At 43.0% G+C, this 16,718-nt stretch overlaps 1 pseudogene; it reads left to right on the forward strand.

Annotated features, from left to right (window-relative positions):
• Positions 1 to 12,329: 12,329 nt before the first annotated feature.
• LOC103160712 lies at positions 12,330 to 13,873 on the forward strand (annotated as a pseudogene).
• Positions 13,874 to 16,718: the final 2,845 nt, after the last annotated feature.

Consider the following 16,718-nt stretch of genomic DNA (forward strand, 5'->3'; position numbering starts at 1 on the left):
AACCTCACACAAGAGATTTATTGGGAGAAACACAAAAGGGTAGCTGCCTCTGCTCAGGGGAGAAGCAACAGAAAACTGAGTGGGAGACAGGCTTAAAGAGGGTTTCTTGGGAGTGAAGTTTTCCAGGATGGAGATTCCCAGGCTGGGGATTGGTGGGATTTCAAGCCCTGAGTTTGGGGCAAGCCAGGGATTGGTGGGATTTTGAGCTCAGGAATTGGTGGGTTTTTTTAGCTCAGAGATTGGTGAGTTTTCAAAACCCAGAAGTGAGTTGGACTTTGTATGATATTCTGGCCAAGAATCTGGTTACATTCTACCAGTATTGTGAGAACTTATCGAGGTTGAATTTCAAAGTATGAACTGGTTGATTGGTGGAGGTGATATCAAGATAGGGGAACAGTCAGGCTGTGGTGCAGCTACTGTTTACTATGTTTGTCTGGGTCTACAGTGAAGAGGGACAAAGAGTTGGGCAGAAGAATATAGAAAATGTATAGTTGGGATAGAAAAAGCACCTAAAAGTTTGAAGTTGCAACAGAGGCAAGTGTTAAAAAGCAGGCTATTGCTGCTCAAGACAAACGGAAACCTCCCTCTCTGTGTTGGAACAATAGGAAAGGTGCCCTGAAAACAAGCCCCTTCTCATCAAAGGCATAGAAAGAGGTACAACCCTTGGCAAAGTGCTTGCCTTGCATATGGGGAGTCCTGGGCTTGATCCTCAGCACCACATAAACAGGACATGGTGGTGCATGCCCGTAATCCCAGCACTCAGGAGGTGGAGGCAGGAGGACCAGATGTTCAAAGTCATCCTTGACTAGCTAGTGAGTTTCAGGCTATAGTTGGCTATATGAAACCATGCTTGTTTGTTTGTTAAAGAAGGTTCTAGAAGATGACTCAGTGAATAAGTGGGTAAGAGTGTTTGCTACATATTCATAAAGATATGAGGTCAGATCCCTGCCATTGGAACTTTCTCTGGCCACCAACCAGCTCCCAGATAAAGACACAGAGATTTATTATTAATTATGAATGTTTGGCCTCAGTTTAGGATTGTTTCTAGCTAGTTTTTTTATTTAAATTAACCTATTTCTATTCATCTATGTGCTGCCCTGAGACTTACCTCATCTATGTATTGTTCATCCTGCTTTCCTGCTTCCTCCATGCCTGGCTGGCTGGTCCCCAGCTTTCTGGGCCCCCAGCTGGTAGGCCCCCTTTTATTTCTGTCCCTCCTCTGCCTAGCCATTGGCCATTCAGCTTTTATTAGACCAATCGGGTGCCTTTAGCAGGCAAGGTAGAACAGCAACATACCTTTACATAGTTAAACAATTATTCTATTCCACAACAGATCCCATTCCCCACCACAAACCTGTAATTCTGGTGTCTGAGAATGGAGATGGGGATTGCTGGGATTTGATAGCTAGCAGCCAGCTCTGGTTTTAGTGAGAGACCATATCTCAAGGAAGAGAGTGATAGAGGACTTCCAACACTCTCCTTTGTCCTCTTCACACAGGCATACAACACACACACATACACACAAACACACCTAAAACAGAGACTACATTCCAAGTTCAAACTATAATTCTTGTAGCATTTTCAGACTTCTATTGTTAATCCCCGGGGTGTGAGAATAAGACCATTACCACAATTTGAGCTAAATTTGAAGCAAGCTTGATTTTTATTGGGGTGCACCCAATAGCTGGCCAAAGACTGCCTCCTGAGTTGGGTTAAAGAGAGCAGTCCTCAATTTACCTCTGGGGCGCCACTTAAGGACTAAAATCATGAGTAATTTTACAGAAGGGAGACAATGAGGCAATAAGGAAATTTGTTGTTTTTTTAATCCTAAAAACATCAAGGTCGTGGGTTGGGAAAGGTCAGGTTCAGGGAAACAGAGAGCAACTCAACTCTCACAGAAAATAGAAGCTTATTTTTAAAAATACAGCATAGTGTCTCCTGCCTTCAAAATGGAGTTGGGTAGGTTCCTGGCTATGACACTGAAAAGACATTATGCTATTTCAAATTTCACTTCTTTGCCTGAGGAGCTCCCACCTAACCTTCAAGTGAATGTCATTAATCTGCATTAATGACATGTTTAAAGGGCAAGCCTTCACAGAAGGGTATTAAAGAGCTACATTAATGCAGTTCAAGCAACGAACACACTCCAGTTCAATTGTATTCTCGTGGATCAGTCTCTGACAGTTCTCTCTGAAAAGCTTTTCAAAGATGAAATATGTAAAAATCTGTTCATAATTAGCATTAATTGTCGAGCCACTCTTTACATTCGATTTTAGTAATTAAGAGTGCTAAATTTAGCATGGCTGTGGTGTTTCACACCTGTAATCCCAGCATATTCTGGGCTGAACAAGCATGCCATGAATGCCAAGCCAGCCTGAGTTAGCAAAAACCTGTGTCAAAGCAAATAAGAAATCGGGGAGGGGCTGGTGTGAAGTAGAGAAAGAACACTGACTCACTGACTGAACTCTAGCTAAACAAGAATTCCCTTGTAGCTGAGCTTGATGCTCTGGACCCAGAATGCAAGAGGCTGAAGCAGGAAGGCAAGTTCAAGGCCTGTCTGGGTACCTTAGAGAGACCTGTCTCACAAGAGAAAAAGAAATGAAGGAAGGAAAGAAGGAAGGAAAAAAGAAACAAATATAGGACTGGAAAGATGGCTCAGTGGCTGAGTGCTTTTTGTCTGGGCATTGGTGGCACACACCTTTAATTCTAGCACTGGGGAGGCAGAGGCAGGCAGATCTCTGAGTTCAAGCCTTGAGCTGGTCTACAGTGTGAGTTCCAGGACAGCCAAGGCTACACAGAGAAACCCTGTCTCGAAAAACAAAACAAACAAACAAAAAAGTGGTTTTTGGTCTTATGTAGATCCATAACTCTAGTTTCAGGGCTAAGATGCCTTCTGGTGTCACCAGGCACCAGGCACAACGTGCACACGAGTACATGCAGGCAAAAAATTCATACAAATAAAATACATAAATCTTTTAAAAAATAATGAGGAGCTGGAGAGATGGCTCAGAGGTTGAGAGCACTGACTGCTCTTGCAGAGGTCCTGAGTTCAATTCCCAGCAACCACATGGTGGCTCACAACCATCTGTTATGAGATCTGGTGCCCTCTTCTGATGTGCAGATATACATGGAAGCAGAATGTTGTATACATAATAAATAAATAAAATCTTTTTTAAAAATTAATGAAAAAAGGACAGGGGCTATAACTCAGTAGAGAAGAAGCCTGGGTTTAATCCTCAATAGCTCACTCACACAAGCGCTCCATTCAGTCCATAGTAATCTATGTAAAAGGGGGAGGGGGAGTGGGGGGAGACACGGGAAAGGCTCCAGGTTGAGGTGAATTACGTCTGAGTTGTCGCCTTGTGAGTAATGATATCTGTAAAGTTTCTGATTGACAACGGCTATCCGCCAGAAATCCTGGCGCATGCGCGTTCGAGATCCGAAGCCCCAGTTCGGTAGCCTTTGGGTCCGGGCAGGGGAAAGGTCAGGCGTGGGCAGTTAATCCAAACCCAGGCGCCAGTCACCGGGTGTCATTGACTCAAACCATCAGGACCATCAGTGTCGTCAGCACCTTCTGCCTCCCGGGACCAAGCAGGCGGTGGCAGCGGCGTCACCGGGCAGAGTCGCCCCAGGGCCCTTTGTCTTTGGAGACTGATGAGTGCCAAGCGCCCCAGGAGAGGATGGAGGCCAGTTTGGCTCCTTGCAGCACTGTTCCGGGCAGCCCGCTGAGCCCCTCTCCAAGACATCCCTACCGTGTGCCCCTCTGGGGACTTCGGTCTTTCACACGTGACGTTCCCTATGCCATTACTAGAAACTTGCTTTCCTCCCTATGTTCTGGATTATGTTCTAGGAGTGACATGGAATCTCTGCCCCATCTCTCCACCACGGCAGACCCTGTGCTTTAAGACCCTGTCTTAAGTGACCATAGTTGTTTAACCTTTATTAAACAGATCTTTTGTTTGTTTGTTTGTTTGGGGTTGACCTCAGAGCTTCCCTCATGCAAGACAGCCAGCTGCTCTACCACTAAGCTATTTCTTCCCCCTCTATGGTTTAATTTTGAGGTAGAATTTAGGTTGCTCAGGTTGGTCTTGAATTTGCAGTCTTCTTGCAACTGGGATTAACCAAACTGCGCCACCACGTGGCTCAAATCAACCCTAGTAAAGCCTGGTGCTAAGTACCCAACACAGTATCACTCACAGATGCTGTGCAGTATTTCTGCATCAAATGACAGTTAATGATACATTTGAAGCCAGCTTGACCTGCATGAGGTCCTACCTCAAAAAAATATAAATAAATAACATCTGTATACACCGTGTAGAAAACTGATGCCGCTTTACTCATTTTTTAAAGATTTTTTTTTTAATTTTTTATGTATACAATGTTCAGCCTGCATGTATGCCTGCAGGCCAGAAGAGGGCACCAGATATCATTATAGATGGTTAGGAGCCACCATGTGGTTGCTGGGAATTGAACTCAAGACCTCTGGAAGAGCAGTCAGTGCTCTTAACCTCTGAGCCATCTCTCCAGCCACCCTTGTTGTTTTTTTGCTGCTGAGATACATTATACTGTGTTTTGAGATAAGTCTAATATTAATCATAATAAAACTAGAGGTATAATAAACCCTTTCATCACTGGTAATTACATGTAGAACTAAAGCATTTACTAGACCAAATTAGTGGTTTGCTGGTGCATTGCCACATTGTATTATAATTTATGTCAGTGTCTTGTTATATATGCACAGAGTATATGGTATTTTTCTGTCACTGTAGCCAGCCTGGATTACATGAGATCCTGTCTCAAAATAAATAAAAATTTAAAGTAAATAAAAAATATAAAGACAGACACTAAAACCCTTTCATGTATTCATTTAGCAAGTATTTATTGCCAGCCACTGAGCACTGAAATAGAACAGTGGCTGGGCAGTGGTGACATACACCTTTCATCTCAGCACTTCAGAGGCAGAGGCAAGGTGATCTCTGCGAGTTTGAGGCCAGCCTGGTCTAGTTCCAGGATAGCCAGGGCTACACAAAGAAACCCTGTCTCGAGAAAGAAAGAAAGAAAGAAAGAAAGAAAGAAAGAAAGAAAGAAAGAAGGAAGGAAAGAAAGAAAGAGGAAGAAAGAAAGAAAGAAAGAGAGGGGAGGAGAGAGACAGAGCGAAGGAAAGAAAGAAAATAGAACAGTGAATAGGCAGATGTAGTCCTTGCCATCATGAAACTTAACATCACACATGGTATGAAGATTGAGTCACTAGACAGAGTGAGAAAAAAAAGTGCTTTCTGAACAAGGAAAATGTAAATGAATTCTGTGATGTCAAAATCTTTTCAGATTTAATCTCTTACATGAACAACATGTAAATACTTGGGCTGATGAGATGGCTCCAAGAATGAAGTGTTTGCCACTAAGTTCAATCCCTGGAACCCATGTAAACATTTAAGGAGAGCATCTGCATGAGTGCCCCTGCATGCACGCGCACGCGTGCGCGCGCGCGCGCACACACACACACACACACACACACACACACACACACACACACAAATAAATGTTTTAACATAAAAATACCATAAAACATTGGGAAACATTACACACAATATACATCACCATGCTTCCTATCTGATGGGAATTTTGCTGCATTTTATAATGTATATCACAATACAAAACCTTTGAAGAGATGTAACAAAGAAACTTATTTAGCCTGTTGTGGTGTACACCTTTAATCCCAGCCCATAGGAGGCAAAGGCAGTTGGACCTCTAAGAGTTCAAGGCCAACCAGAGCTGCACAGTGAGACCCCTGTGCATTCTTTTTCAATCGTGTGTATATGTGTATGTCTATGTGGGAATATGTGCATATGTGTGCAGGTGCCCTCAAAGGCCAAAAGAGGATGCTAGAGCCAGAATTACAGGTGATTGTGAGCAGCCCCTTATGGATACTAGGAACCAAAACCAAATCCAGGTCCTCTGAAAGAGCAGTAAGCGTTCCTAGCTGCTGAACTGTCTCTCTGGCCACAACACTGTCAGTGGATGAGTACAGGATTACTATATACCTCTGGCTGGCCTTGAGTTGTACCCCATGGTGTGGGTGGTAAGACCTCAATCCAGGTCCTCTGCAAGAGCAGCCAGTGCACTTAATCAATGAGCTTTCTCTCCAACCCAGATGAATGTAGTTTTTGGTATCTCCTTTGGCTTTGAGATCATTGAATTTGAAACTTAAGGACATTTTCATTCATTTCCATCAGGCTCTTTCTGAGATCTTATATGTGGCAAAATAAGAGCCTAGTTCCTAAAGTTTTTCATGTTATTGATTTATTTACTTTGTGGTGTGTGTGTGGAAATCAGAGGACAGCTTAGAGAAATCAGGACTCAAACTCCAGCCCTCAACCTTGGCAGCACTCCTTTGCCCTGCCGATCTGGTCCATGTGATACTTCTTTTTCTAGACAGAGTCTCACTGTGTAGCCCTGGCTGGTCTAAAACTTGCTTATGTAGACCAGGGTGGCTTTGAACTCCTAGATCCACCTACCTCTGCCTCCTGGGAGTGCTGGAATTTTAAGTATGCACCATGAAGCCCAGTTCCTAAAGTGCTTTAAAATTAATCCGGAAAGGTCTACCTCTTGGTGAATGGACTGTGAAATTTTAAGATTGGTGTTGTGTCTTGGGCAGAGAGTGAATGGCTTCCTTATCTCAAGGGGCTATTCTATTGAAACAGCTGGTTGTCCCTCTTTCCAAAGAAAAACACTTTACAGAAATGCTTTCCTTGGGGAAGGAGTTCATGAAAATGCCATGATGAAATCCATTATTGTTTATAATTAATATATGCTGATTAGAGAAACTTTTTAATAAAAGAAACAGCATCTCCATTTCCATCACAGGCTGTTTCAGAGCTATTTTTCAGTGTGTCTTTGTGAACAAACAAAGACTGCTCTTTGATAATAATTAGCAAATCAGTACTTTTCACTCTGCTGTTGAGATGCCTGCTCCACCACCCGCCCTACTTCCTCCTCCTCCTCCTCCTCCTCCTCCATTTGTGAGCCAGAGTCTTAGGCTTCCCAGGTGAACTCCAGCTCACTATGTAACCACGGATGACTTTACTCTCTTAACCCTCCCACCTTTACTTCCTGAGTGCTAAGTCTCTGCCACCAAGCCAGTTTATTAGGTACTATGGATGGAACTCGGGACTACATGAATGCTAGACAATTAAACAGCCCCGGACCTGGTCCCTACCCGACCCCCCCTTTCTAAGGAAAAAGAAAATCTAATCTTTCTGAAGTCTTTCAATTAATTAGACAAGGATACTTTGTTCTCTGTCCTGGGAAAATGCAGTGAAAAGACTGAGACTAGGTTTCTCATAGTTGATCATACTTACAGCCCTCTGGGGGGGGGTTGTTTGTTTGTTTTTTCTTTTAGAGGAACTGGTCTGTAGCCTTGGTTGGCCTAGAGCTCACTGTAGGCTGGCCTCAAATTCATACAGATTTGCTTGTCTGTGCTAGAATTAAAGACATGCACCCTGACGTCCTGCAACCTCTGGTTTTTAAAATATGTGAATCAGACATCTAAAAGCCTGAGAATGGCAGTATCTTATCTCTGTCATTCCCACTCTGGGGAGTACCAAGTCAGGAGAATAACCAAGAATTCAAAGCCAGCCCACAGAGTAAAACCCTGGGGGGGGGGGAGACACGAAGGACCATTTAAGTACTGTTTATTTTAAAGAATGTAGGCTGGGCAGTGGTGGCACATGCCTTTAATCCCAACATTTGGGAGGCAGGGCAGTGGATCTCTAGGTTTAAAGCCAGTAACTTCCAGGACAGCTAGGGCTACAGAGAGAAACCCCTTTGCTTTGTTTTGCTTTGTTTTGCTTTGTTTTTCAAGACAGGGTTTCTCTGTGCATCCCTGGAACTCACTCTGTAGACCATGCTGACCTCAAACTCAGAAATCCACCTTCCTCTGCCTCCTGAATGCTGAGACTACTGTCTTAATGAATAGTTTGTACTGTTCTTTGGTCAGTGCTGACCAAAGCTTCTGAATTCCTTCCAATTCCTCTGGTGTGTCTGAGATTGTGTCTTATCAGATCCCTGGCAAAAGACAATTTAGAATATCATAACAAAGAAAAAAGCGCCTATATAAGTGAATGATATCTTTCATGGTGTGTGCAAGGCCCAGTGTTTGACGTCCATCAGTGTAAAAAAAAAAAAAAAAGAATTGGACACTACTAGTTGGGTAGTTGTGGCTTCTCATGTCTGTCATCCCAACACTTGGAGGGGTGAGGGGCTGAGGAAGGAGGATTGTTAGTTTTAAGGCTGACTTTTGCTGTGTAGTGAGACCTTGTCTCACAAAACAAAACTAGCCAGGCAGTGGTGGTGCAGGCCTTTAATTCAAGCACTGGGGAGGCAGAGGCAGGGGATCTCAGAGTTCAAAGACAGCCTGGTGTACAGAGCAAGTTCCAGAACAGGCAGGGTTGCAGAAAAATCCTGTCTCAAAAGACATAAGCAACAAAAAGGGCCCTCAACAATGCTGTCTGAATCACATTATCTCAGAAGTCCAAGCCTGTACTCAGAATCACTTGGAGATGTTAACAATTTAAAATATTGTTGCTCAGGCCCAGCACACACCAATTAAGTAAAAAAAAAAAAATCTCTGAAAGCAGGTGCTGACTGAGCCTTGGTATCCTCTCTAATCCCCTCAAGTGTACAAACAGGCTGAGAACCATTACACTTCCCATGTGACACACAAAGAAAAATCCTCCAGACAGCCACCCCATGTAATGGAAAAGCAAGGATGAGCCGGGCATGACAGGAGAATCAGGTCAAGTTTATCTTTGACTATGTAGTAAGTTTGAAACCAGGATTGCTACATGGGACCCTGCCTTAGAGAGACAATAACAGAGAAGGAGAGGTGGCTCAGCAGTTAAGAACACTTGTTGCTCTTGCAGAGGACCTGGGTTAGGTCCCAGCATCCACATGGCAGATCACATGATCTATAGCTAGTTTCAGGGGATGTAAGGTCACCAGGCATATACTGGGTGCACATCCATACAGGCAGGCAAACACTCATATACATAAAATAAATAATTTTTTAAATAAAAAAACATAAAAAACCCAATGCTACAGTTGTCTAACTTTTAACTATGTATCTTTGAGGGCTTCTCTGTATATTGTCTGCTATAGCAGGATGTTCCAAGGTTTAAATTCAGCTTTGATGTCATATATTAACAATGTGTTTCCTTTCTCTTTCTCCCCATTATACTCTCTCAGAATGCTTTACTTTGACCCAGGAGGAGAAGATGAAAGACAAGGAAGTGAATGATAGATTCCAGATCAGAGGGTGCCAGGTAAATTCAATTTCCTCTCTTCTAAAATGCTTTTATTGTAGGAAGAATTGTTCAGCCTTTAGGAGCATTTGTTCTTGCAGAAAACTAGGGCTCAATTTCCAGCACCTACATGCCAGCTAATGTCTGTGACTCTAGACCCCAAGATCCAGTGCCATCTTCTAGCCTCCATAGGTACTGCACAGACATGGTGCACAGACTTACCTGTAGGCAAAACACCTACACACAGGGAAAAAATGCTTTGTAAACAAATGTTTCTCTCCTGCCCACCAATTCCCAATTAACCACTCAGAGACTTAATATTACTTACAAATTCTCAGCTGATAGCTCAGTCTTATTACTAACTAGCTCTTACATTTAAATTAGCCCATTTCTATTAATCTACATTTTGCACTTGGCTTATGGTTTTTCCTGTCCTCTAGCATGTCTTGTTCCTCCAGTGGCTGGCAGGCATCTCCCTCCCTCTATCTGCCCTTCTTTCCCCAGCATCCTCAGTCTGATCACCTCACCTATACTTTTTGCCTATCAGCAAATCGGCATTTTTATTAACCAGTAAGAGTAATGCATGTTCACAGTATACAGGATTATTCCACATCAGTGCTTGCCTAGCATATACGAGGTCCTGGGTTCAAATCCCAGTGTTGGGAAAATATCTACTGTATAATGACTGGGATGATGTCTCAGTCAGCCTGCCTTACCAGCATGAAGATTGAATGTGATCCCCAGAACCCAGGTTGCAAAAAGAATTCTGGGCATTGGGCTGAGAAGGTGGCCCAGTAGATATAGCGCTTGTGGTAAGTATGAGGGCCAAAATGCCTAGGAGCCATGTAAAAGTCAGCTGCAGCCGTACACATCTGTAATCCCACTGTTTCTATGGCAAGAAGGAAGCAGAGGCAGAAGGGTCCCTGAAGCACACTGACCCACTAGCCTGGTGGACACAACAGCAAACAAAAGAGACCATGTGAGGACCAATACCTGAAGTTATTCTTATGCACCATGGCAGGTGTATTTCCCTGGGCACATATTCGCATGCATGCACAAACACGCAAAAGTATCTACATAGGCATATATATATATATATATATATATATATATATATATATGAACAGTATATACATATACATGCACATGCCAGGAACGGTGGTCCAGTGCTGGGGAGGCACGAACAAAAAGATCCCTGGAACTCAGTAACCAGCCAGTCTAGTCTACTAGGAAGTTCCTGGGCCAATGAGGGACTCTGTCTCAAGAAGAAAAAGTGGGGGCTGGAGAGACTGCTCAGTGGTTAAGAGCACTGACTGTTCTTCCAAAGGACCAGGGTTCAATTCCCATCACCCTCATCCTCATGGCAGCTCACAACTGTCTATAATTGCAGTTCCAGCAGATCTGACATCCCCACACAGATATACATATATATAGGCAGAACACCAATGTACATAAAACAAAAATAAATAAATGCCAGAGAAACAATATAGTTGTTCTCCCACCTTTATGCTATTACATGATAGACTCTCTGGAGAGAACACACACACACACACACACACACACACACACACACACACACTCACATACACACCACTACCTAAAGGGAAGCCATGACAGCCCAAAGTATCAACTGTACTAATGTCAATGTTGGTGAATCAATGGGTTTTTATTGGGGTTGCTAATAGTTGCTAACAGGAGTATAGGCGAGGTATTGCTTATAAGGAGTGGGAATGATTCAAAAGCAGTTGTGTCACCAAAGAGACCCCCCAGCATCGGTAGCAGCTCACAAAGGCTGCAGTCCTGGAGCTCTCTGCACAGCTTGCAGGTAGTACAATAGTCCAAGAATTTCTCTCTGCATGTTGAGTGATTAGAAACACACACACACACACACACACACACACACACACACACACACACACACACACGATTGTTTATTCCTGTTTATAGTGAGGGAGGAGCCCTAGGGAGTTTATCAAGTTTCTGGTCTCCTAGTCTTATGATGGTTTGTTTACCTCTTTAGTCTCACGAGCTCTCCCTCCTTCCTTGGGGGGAGAAAGGTTTCAGTTTGGAGTAAACTTCCAGAGTGGCATGCATCAATGGGCATATGTACACCTGGACACATATGAACACTCGAGCATACACATGTATGTGCACACACACACACTGAGGAAAGGAACTTTCCAAAATCTGTTTGAGCCTATTATTACAATTCTACAATATTACTAAATATTGTGTCATCTGATGAGATGTAAGTGTCCCTAAATATTGTTTCTATGAAAACAGTTGCTCTTATAGAGGGCCCAGGTTCTGTTCCTACCACCCTTATGATGGTTCACAACCAACTATAACTCTAGTCCCAAGGGACCAGATGTCCATGGGTACCAGGCATGCACATGGTACACATACATACATGCAGACACATGTAATAAATAAACAAAGAAACAAAAAAACAAAATGGAGCCAGAGGCAACAAGAAGGATCCGTGGATAAAGGTGGTCACTGCGTAACCCAACAACCTGAGTTTGCTTCCCCAAAACCCACATAGTAGAAGGAGAGAATCATTCCTGACCTCCACACATGTGCAGTGGCCCATGCCCCAATTATGTTGTTTTTAAAAAGTCAGACATATGGCGGGCGTTGGTGGTGCACGCCTTTAATCCCAACACTCGGGAGGCAGAGGAAGGCGGATCTCTGTGAGTTCGAGGCCAGCCTTGTCTCCAGAGTGAGACTGTGGACGTGGTGGTGTACACCTACAATGCCAGCACTCAAGAGGCTGAAGCAGGAGTGCAGCATGAATAGAATAGTCTGCAAATATACTTTATAGGGCCAGCGAACACATCTTAACCAACAGGAAAGGAAGCCCTGTAAGTGTACTGAATGTGTGTGGGAAAGCCTTCAGCCAGAGTACTCACCTTAACCAACATAAGAAAATCCACAGCCAAAACAGCAGCATCACTCTGGTGAAGACGGGAGTTCCTGCTGATCACCAGGTTTCTTCCCTGCTGGAGGAGTGAGCTAACCTGGGGCGACATGGTGGAGGAGGTACAGAAGCATTCTATACACACACTGGTGTTCATGTCATTGAAGAGGACCCATGACATGTTTGTAGATGATAAAGGAAAACCTGTGCCTTTGGATGAAGAGAGTCACAAGCGGAAAATGGCAATCAAGCTTCACAATGAGTATGGTCCTGTATTGCACATGCCTACTTCAAAAGAACCTTAAGGAGAAGGGACCTCAGGACGCCGCAGATTCATGTCCTCATAAACAGTATCCTGCCAATCAAGGACAAGATGTTGAATATTTGGTGACAGGTACACATCCATATCAACCAGGACCTGGTGTTGCTCTGATTGCTGATACTAAGATGCAAAGAATGCCAAGTGAGTCAGCTGCACAGTCCTTATCTGTGTCTCTGAATCAAGCCAGAGTTGATACAAATCGCACTGCTCCTGCTGGAGGTGAGTACCGACACCCAGGGGCTTCAGACCGCTCCCAGCCCACAGCGATGAATTATGGAGGCCGGCAATACCAAGAACTCTGTGTTAATGGCTAAAAAAGCCCCTACGATGCCCAAACCCCAGTGGCACCCTACAATGCCCAAACCCATGGAAACTCTACAGGGTTAGCAGTGGGCATCTTGGCTGGGTCCGATGCATTGCTGTGGAACCCGGAAATCAGTGGTTCGTTACTGGATCTGCTGACAGAACTGTTAATATTTGGAACTTGGCTAGTGGAAAATTAAATCTGTCATTTTCTGGCCACATCAGCACAGTGCGGGGTGTGATAGTAAACACGAGGAGTCCTTACTTGTTCTCTTGTGGAGAAGACAAACAAGTGAAGTCCTGGGATCTTGAATATAACAAGGTTATCCGGCACTATCCTGGCTATCTAAGCGCAATGTATGGTCTGGATTTGCATCCAACAATCGATGTTCTGGTGACTTGTAGTCGAGATTCAACTGACCGGATCTGGGATGTAAGAACTAAAGCCAGTGTACACACGTTGTCTGATCACACAAATGCAGTTGCTACCGTAAGATGCCAAGCTGCAGAACCACAGATTATTACTGGAAGTTATGATAAAACAATAAAATTATGGGATCTGGTGGCTGGAAAGACAAGAGTGACATTAACGAATAATGAGAAGTCAGTCAGGGCTGTGTTCTTACATCCACGACATTACACATTTGCATCTGGGTCTCCAGATAACATAAAGCAGAGGAAATTCCCTGATGGAGGCTTTATCCAAAATCTCTCTGGTCATAATGCAATTATTAACACGCTGTCGGTCAATGCTGATGGAGTATTTTATCTGGAGCTGACAATGGCACTATGCACCTTTGGTACTGGAGAACTGCCTACAACTTTCAGCAAGTACACGCAGCTGTACAACGTGGGTCTTTGGATAGCGAATCAGGAATATTTGCTTGTGCTTTTGATTAGTCAGAAAGTAAGTTACTAACAGTTGAAGCTGATAAAACCATTAAAGTTTACAGATAGGATGAGACCGAGACAGAAGAAACTCACCCAGTCAGCTGGAAACCAGAAATTACCAGGAGAAAGGGATTTTAGTGGGCACTGTCTTCATGGTTGTCCTTTTGCTCATAACTTGGCACTTACGAGGATGTCCAGTCATTTGTGGAAGCTCACTTGCAGAAGTCATTGCTGCTTTGCATTTTACAATAAATTGCTCCCTGTGTCCAAAAAAAAAATCCACGCTGTGAGAAGTCATGTGACTATAAATGTGAGCAAACCTCCAACTGAAGGCCTCCCATTAGTGGCACTTAGCTTATGTTGGGGGGGGGGGGGTGATGAACTGACAGATGTGGAAATTTTTTAATTCTTTCCATTCACTGTGGAAAGAAGGCTTACAAGTGAACCTTTACTACATAGAAACCAAATTTATAACTGATGATAGTACATTAAATAATTCCCAGGAGGTCTTGCAGGTAGTGAATGTTTTTAATTAAAAAAATATAGGGACCATCTTCTGAACCCAGTGTAAAACCTAAAAGGGGGGTGGTGACATGCCTGTAATTCTAGCATTCCAGGTTTGTTGTTTTCTTTGTGATCCTAGCACTTGGTGTGGGAGAAAGGATTATGACTTCAAGGCTACTTTCCACTATGGATTGAGTTTAAGGCCAATATGGGCTACTTGAGACCATTTTTTAAAAAGGCAATGGGAAAAAAACACAAAAATATAACAATCTAATAATTCTAAAAATCCAATAACATAAAATAACCTCTAATATAACTAATCTATAGATTTATTCTATAATGCTTTTTAATTATATGCATGTTGATTAAACAAGGCAATCTTTTATAACCAGTTACATAAAATAGAATAAACAGAAAGAGTAATATTTCTTAAATGTTAGTCATTTTGTGCTTTATTTACACATTTTTTTAAGATTTATTTATTTATTGCATTACAGTACTGTGCCTGCATGTACATCTGCAGGCCAGAAGAGGGCACCAGATCTTATTACAGATGGTTGTGAGCCACAGGCCAGAAGAGGGAACCAGATCTCATTACAGATGGTTGTGAGCCACCTTGTGTTTGCTGGGAATTGAACTCCGGAGCTTTGGAAGAGCAGGCGGTGCTCTTAACTGCTGAGCCATCTCTCGAGCCCCCTATTTACACATTTTTCTATACTTTGTCTTAATACTTTTTTAAGGGACAAAGGGTTTTTATCCTGGCCTAATAAATATGGAACTTTATAGTTTGCTATACTAATTGAAATTTGTTCTGCTTTCTTGAAAAATAAAAATACATTTTAAGCTGAGATGGTAGCACATGTCATTAATTCCAGCAGTTGGAAGGCAGAGGGGGGTGAATCTCTGTGACTTCAAGGCCAGCAAAGCAAGTTTTAGGACATCTGGGGCTACACAAATAAAGCCTGTCTCAAAAAAACAAAAGAAAAAAATTAAGGGCTGGAGAGATGGCTCAGCAGTTAAGAGCACTGACTGCTCTTCCAGCAGACCCAGGTTCAATTCCCAGCACCTACATGACAGTTCACGACTGTCTGTAACTCCAGTTCCAAAGGATCTGGCACTCACACAGACAGACATGTAGGCAAACATGTATCCTTAGCTTTGCTTGTTTCTAGCCAGCTTTTCTTATCTTAAATTAACCCATATACCTTTTCCCTCTGGGCTTTTATCTTTCTTACTTCTGTACATCTTACTTTCCTTCTTACCCTGTGGCTGGCTATGTGGCTGAGTGGCTGGCCCCTGACAGCCTCCTCTCATTGTTGTCTTGCTGCTCGCCTCTGCTTCCTAGTTTCTCCTTCTCTTTATACTCTCTACCTGCCAGCCTCACCTATCCTTGCTCCTGTCTTGCTATAGGCCATTCATCTCTTTACTAGACCATCAGGCGTTTTAGACAGCCAAAGAATAACAGCTTCACAGAGTTAAACAGATGCAACATAAACAAAAGTCACACACCTTATAATAACATTCTACCACACCACACCTCCTAATAGTGTCACTTCCTATGAGCTTTGGGGGGCCAATTACATTCAAACTACCACACCACCCTTTTGAGGGCAATCCCAGCTCAGATCTGACCGGAACAAAACCACAACCTCCATTGGATGGCAAAGGTTTTGTGTGTGTCAAGAAACGTTTTCTGTTTTACACTCTTCCACTACCTATTTTATACTTGTTTCTTTTTCATTCGCTTCTATTAGACTGTGATCCTTTTGTGGGTGAGGCTTCCCTTTTATTCATCTTTTCCCTACAATGCCTAGCACAGCTTCTGCAAAGATGTGATCCATAAATATGTGCTAAGAAATGATTTGGACAGATTGATGCCTCGTTTTATCATTGTTACTGTAATACTGGGGGTTGTTTGCAGGACATGATGTGTGCTAGAAAAGACATCAGTCATTTAACCACATTTAAAGCTCTATTTTAATAATTTACCTATTTTTATTTATATGCATTGGTGTTTTGCATGCATGTGAGTCTGTGTGAGGCTGTCAGATCCCCTGGAACTGGAGTTACAGACAGTTGTGAGCTGCCTGCCATGTGGGACCTCTGGAAGAACAGCCAGTGCTCTTAACCACTACGCCATCTCTCCAGCCCTATAGCTCTATGTTTTAAATTAATTTTATTTTTCAAGTCTTCCTACACCAGTTGCTAAGATAGCTCAGGAGTTAAGATTGTACATATTTGACCCTCAAATAGGCTTTTCCAATAAGCTGTTCTGTTATTTGATGTTTTTGCTCTTTTAGCTTTTTGGGGGGCCCACCACCCAGCTCCCAAATAAATCACACACTGAGGCTTATTCTTAGCTAGTAATGTGCAGTCTTGACTTGGCTTAGCCAGCTTTTCTTAACTTAGATTAACCCATCTACCTTTTCCCTCTGGGCTTTTATCTTTCTTACTTTTGTACATCTTTCCTTTTTACTCC

Source organism: Cricetulus griseus, chromosome 4 (assembly GCF_003668045.3).
Source record: "Cricetulus griseus strain 17A/GY chromosome 4, alternate assembly CriGri-PICRH-1.0, whole genome shotgun sequence".
Classification (NCBI taxonomy): domain Eukaryota; kingdom Metazoa; phylum Chordata; class Mammalia; order Rodentia; family Cricetidae; genus Cricetulus; species Cricetulus griseus.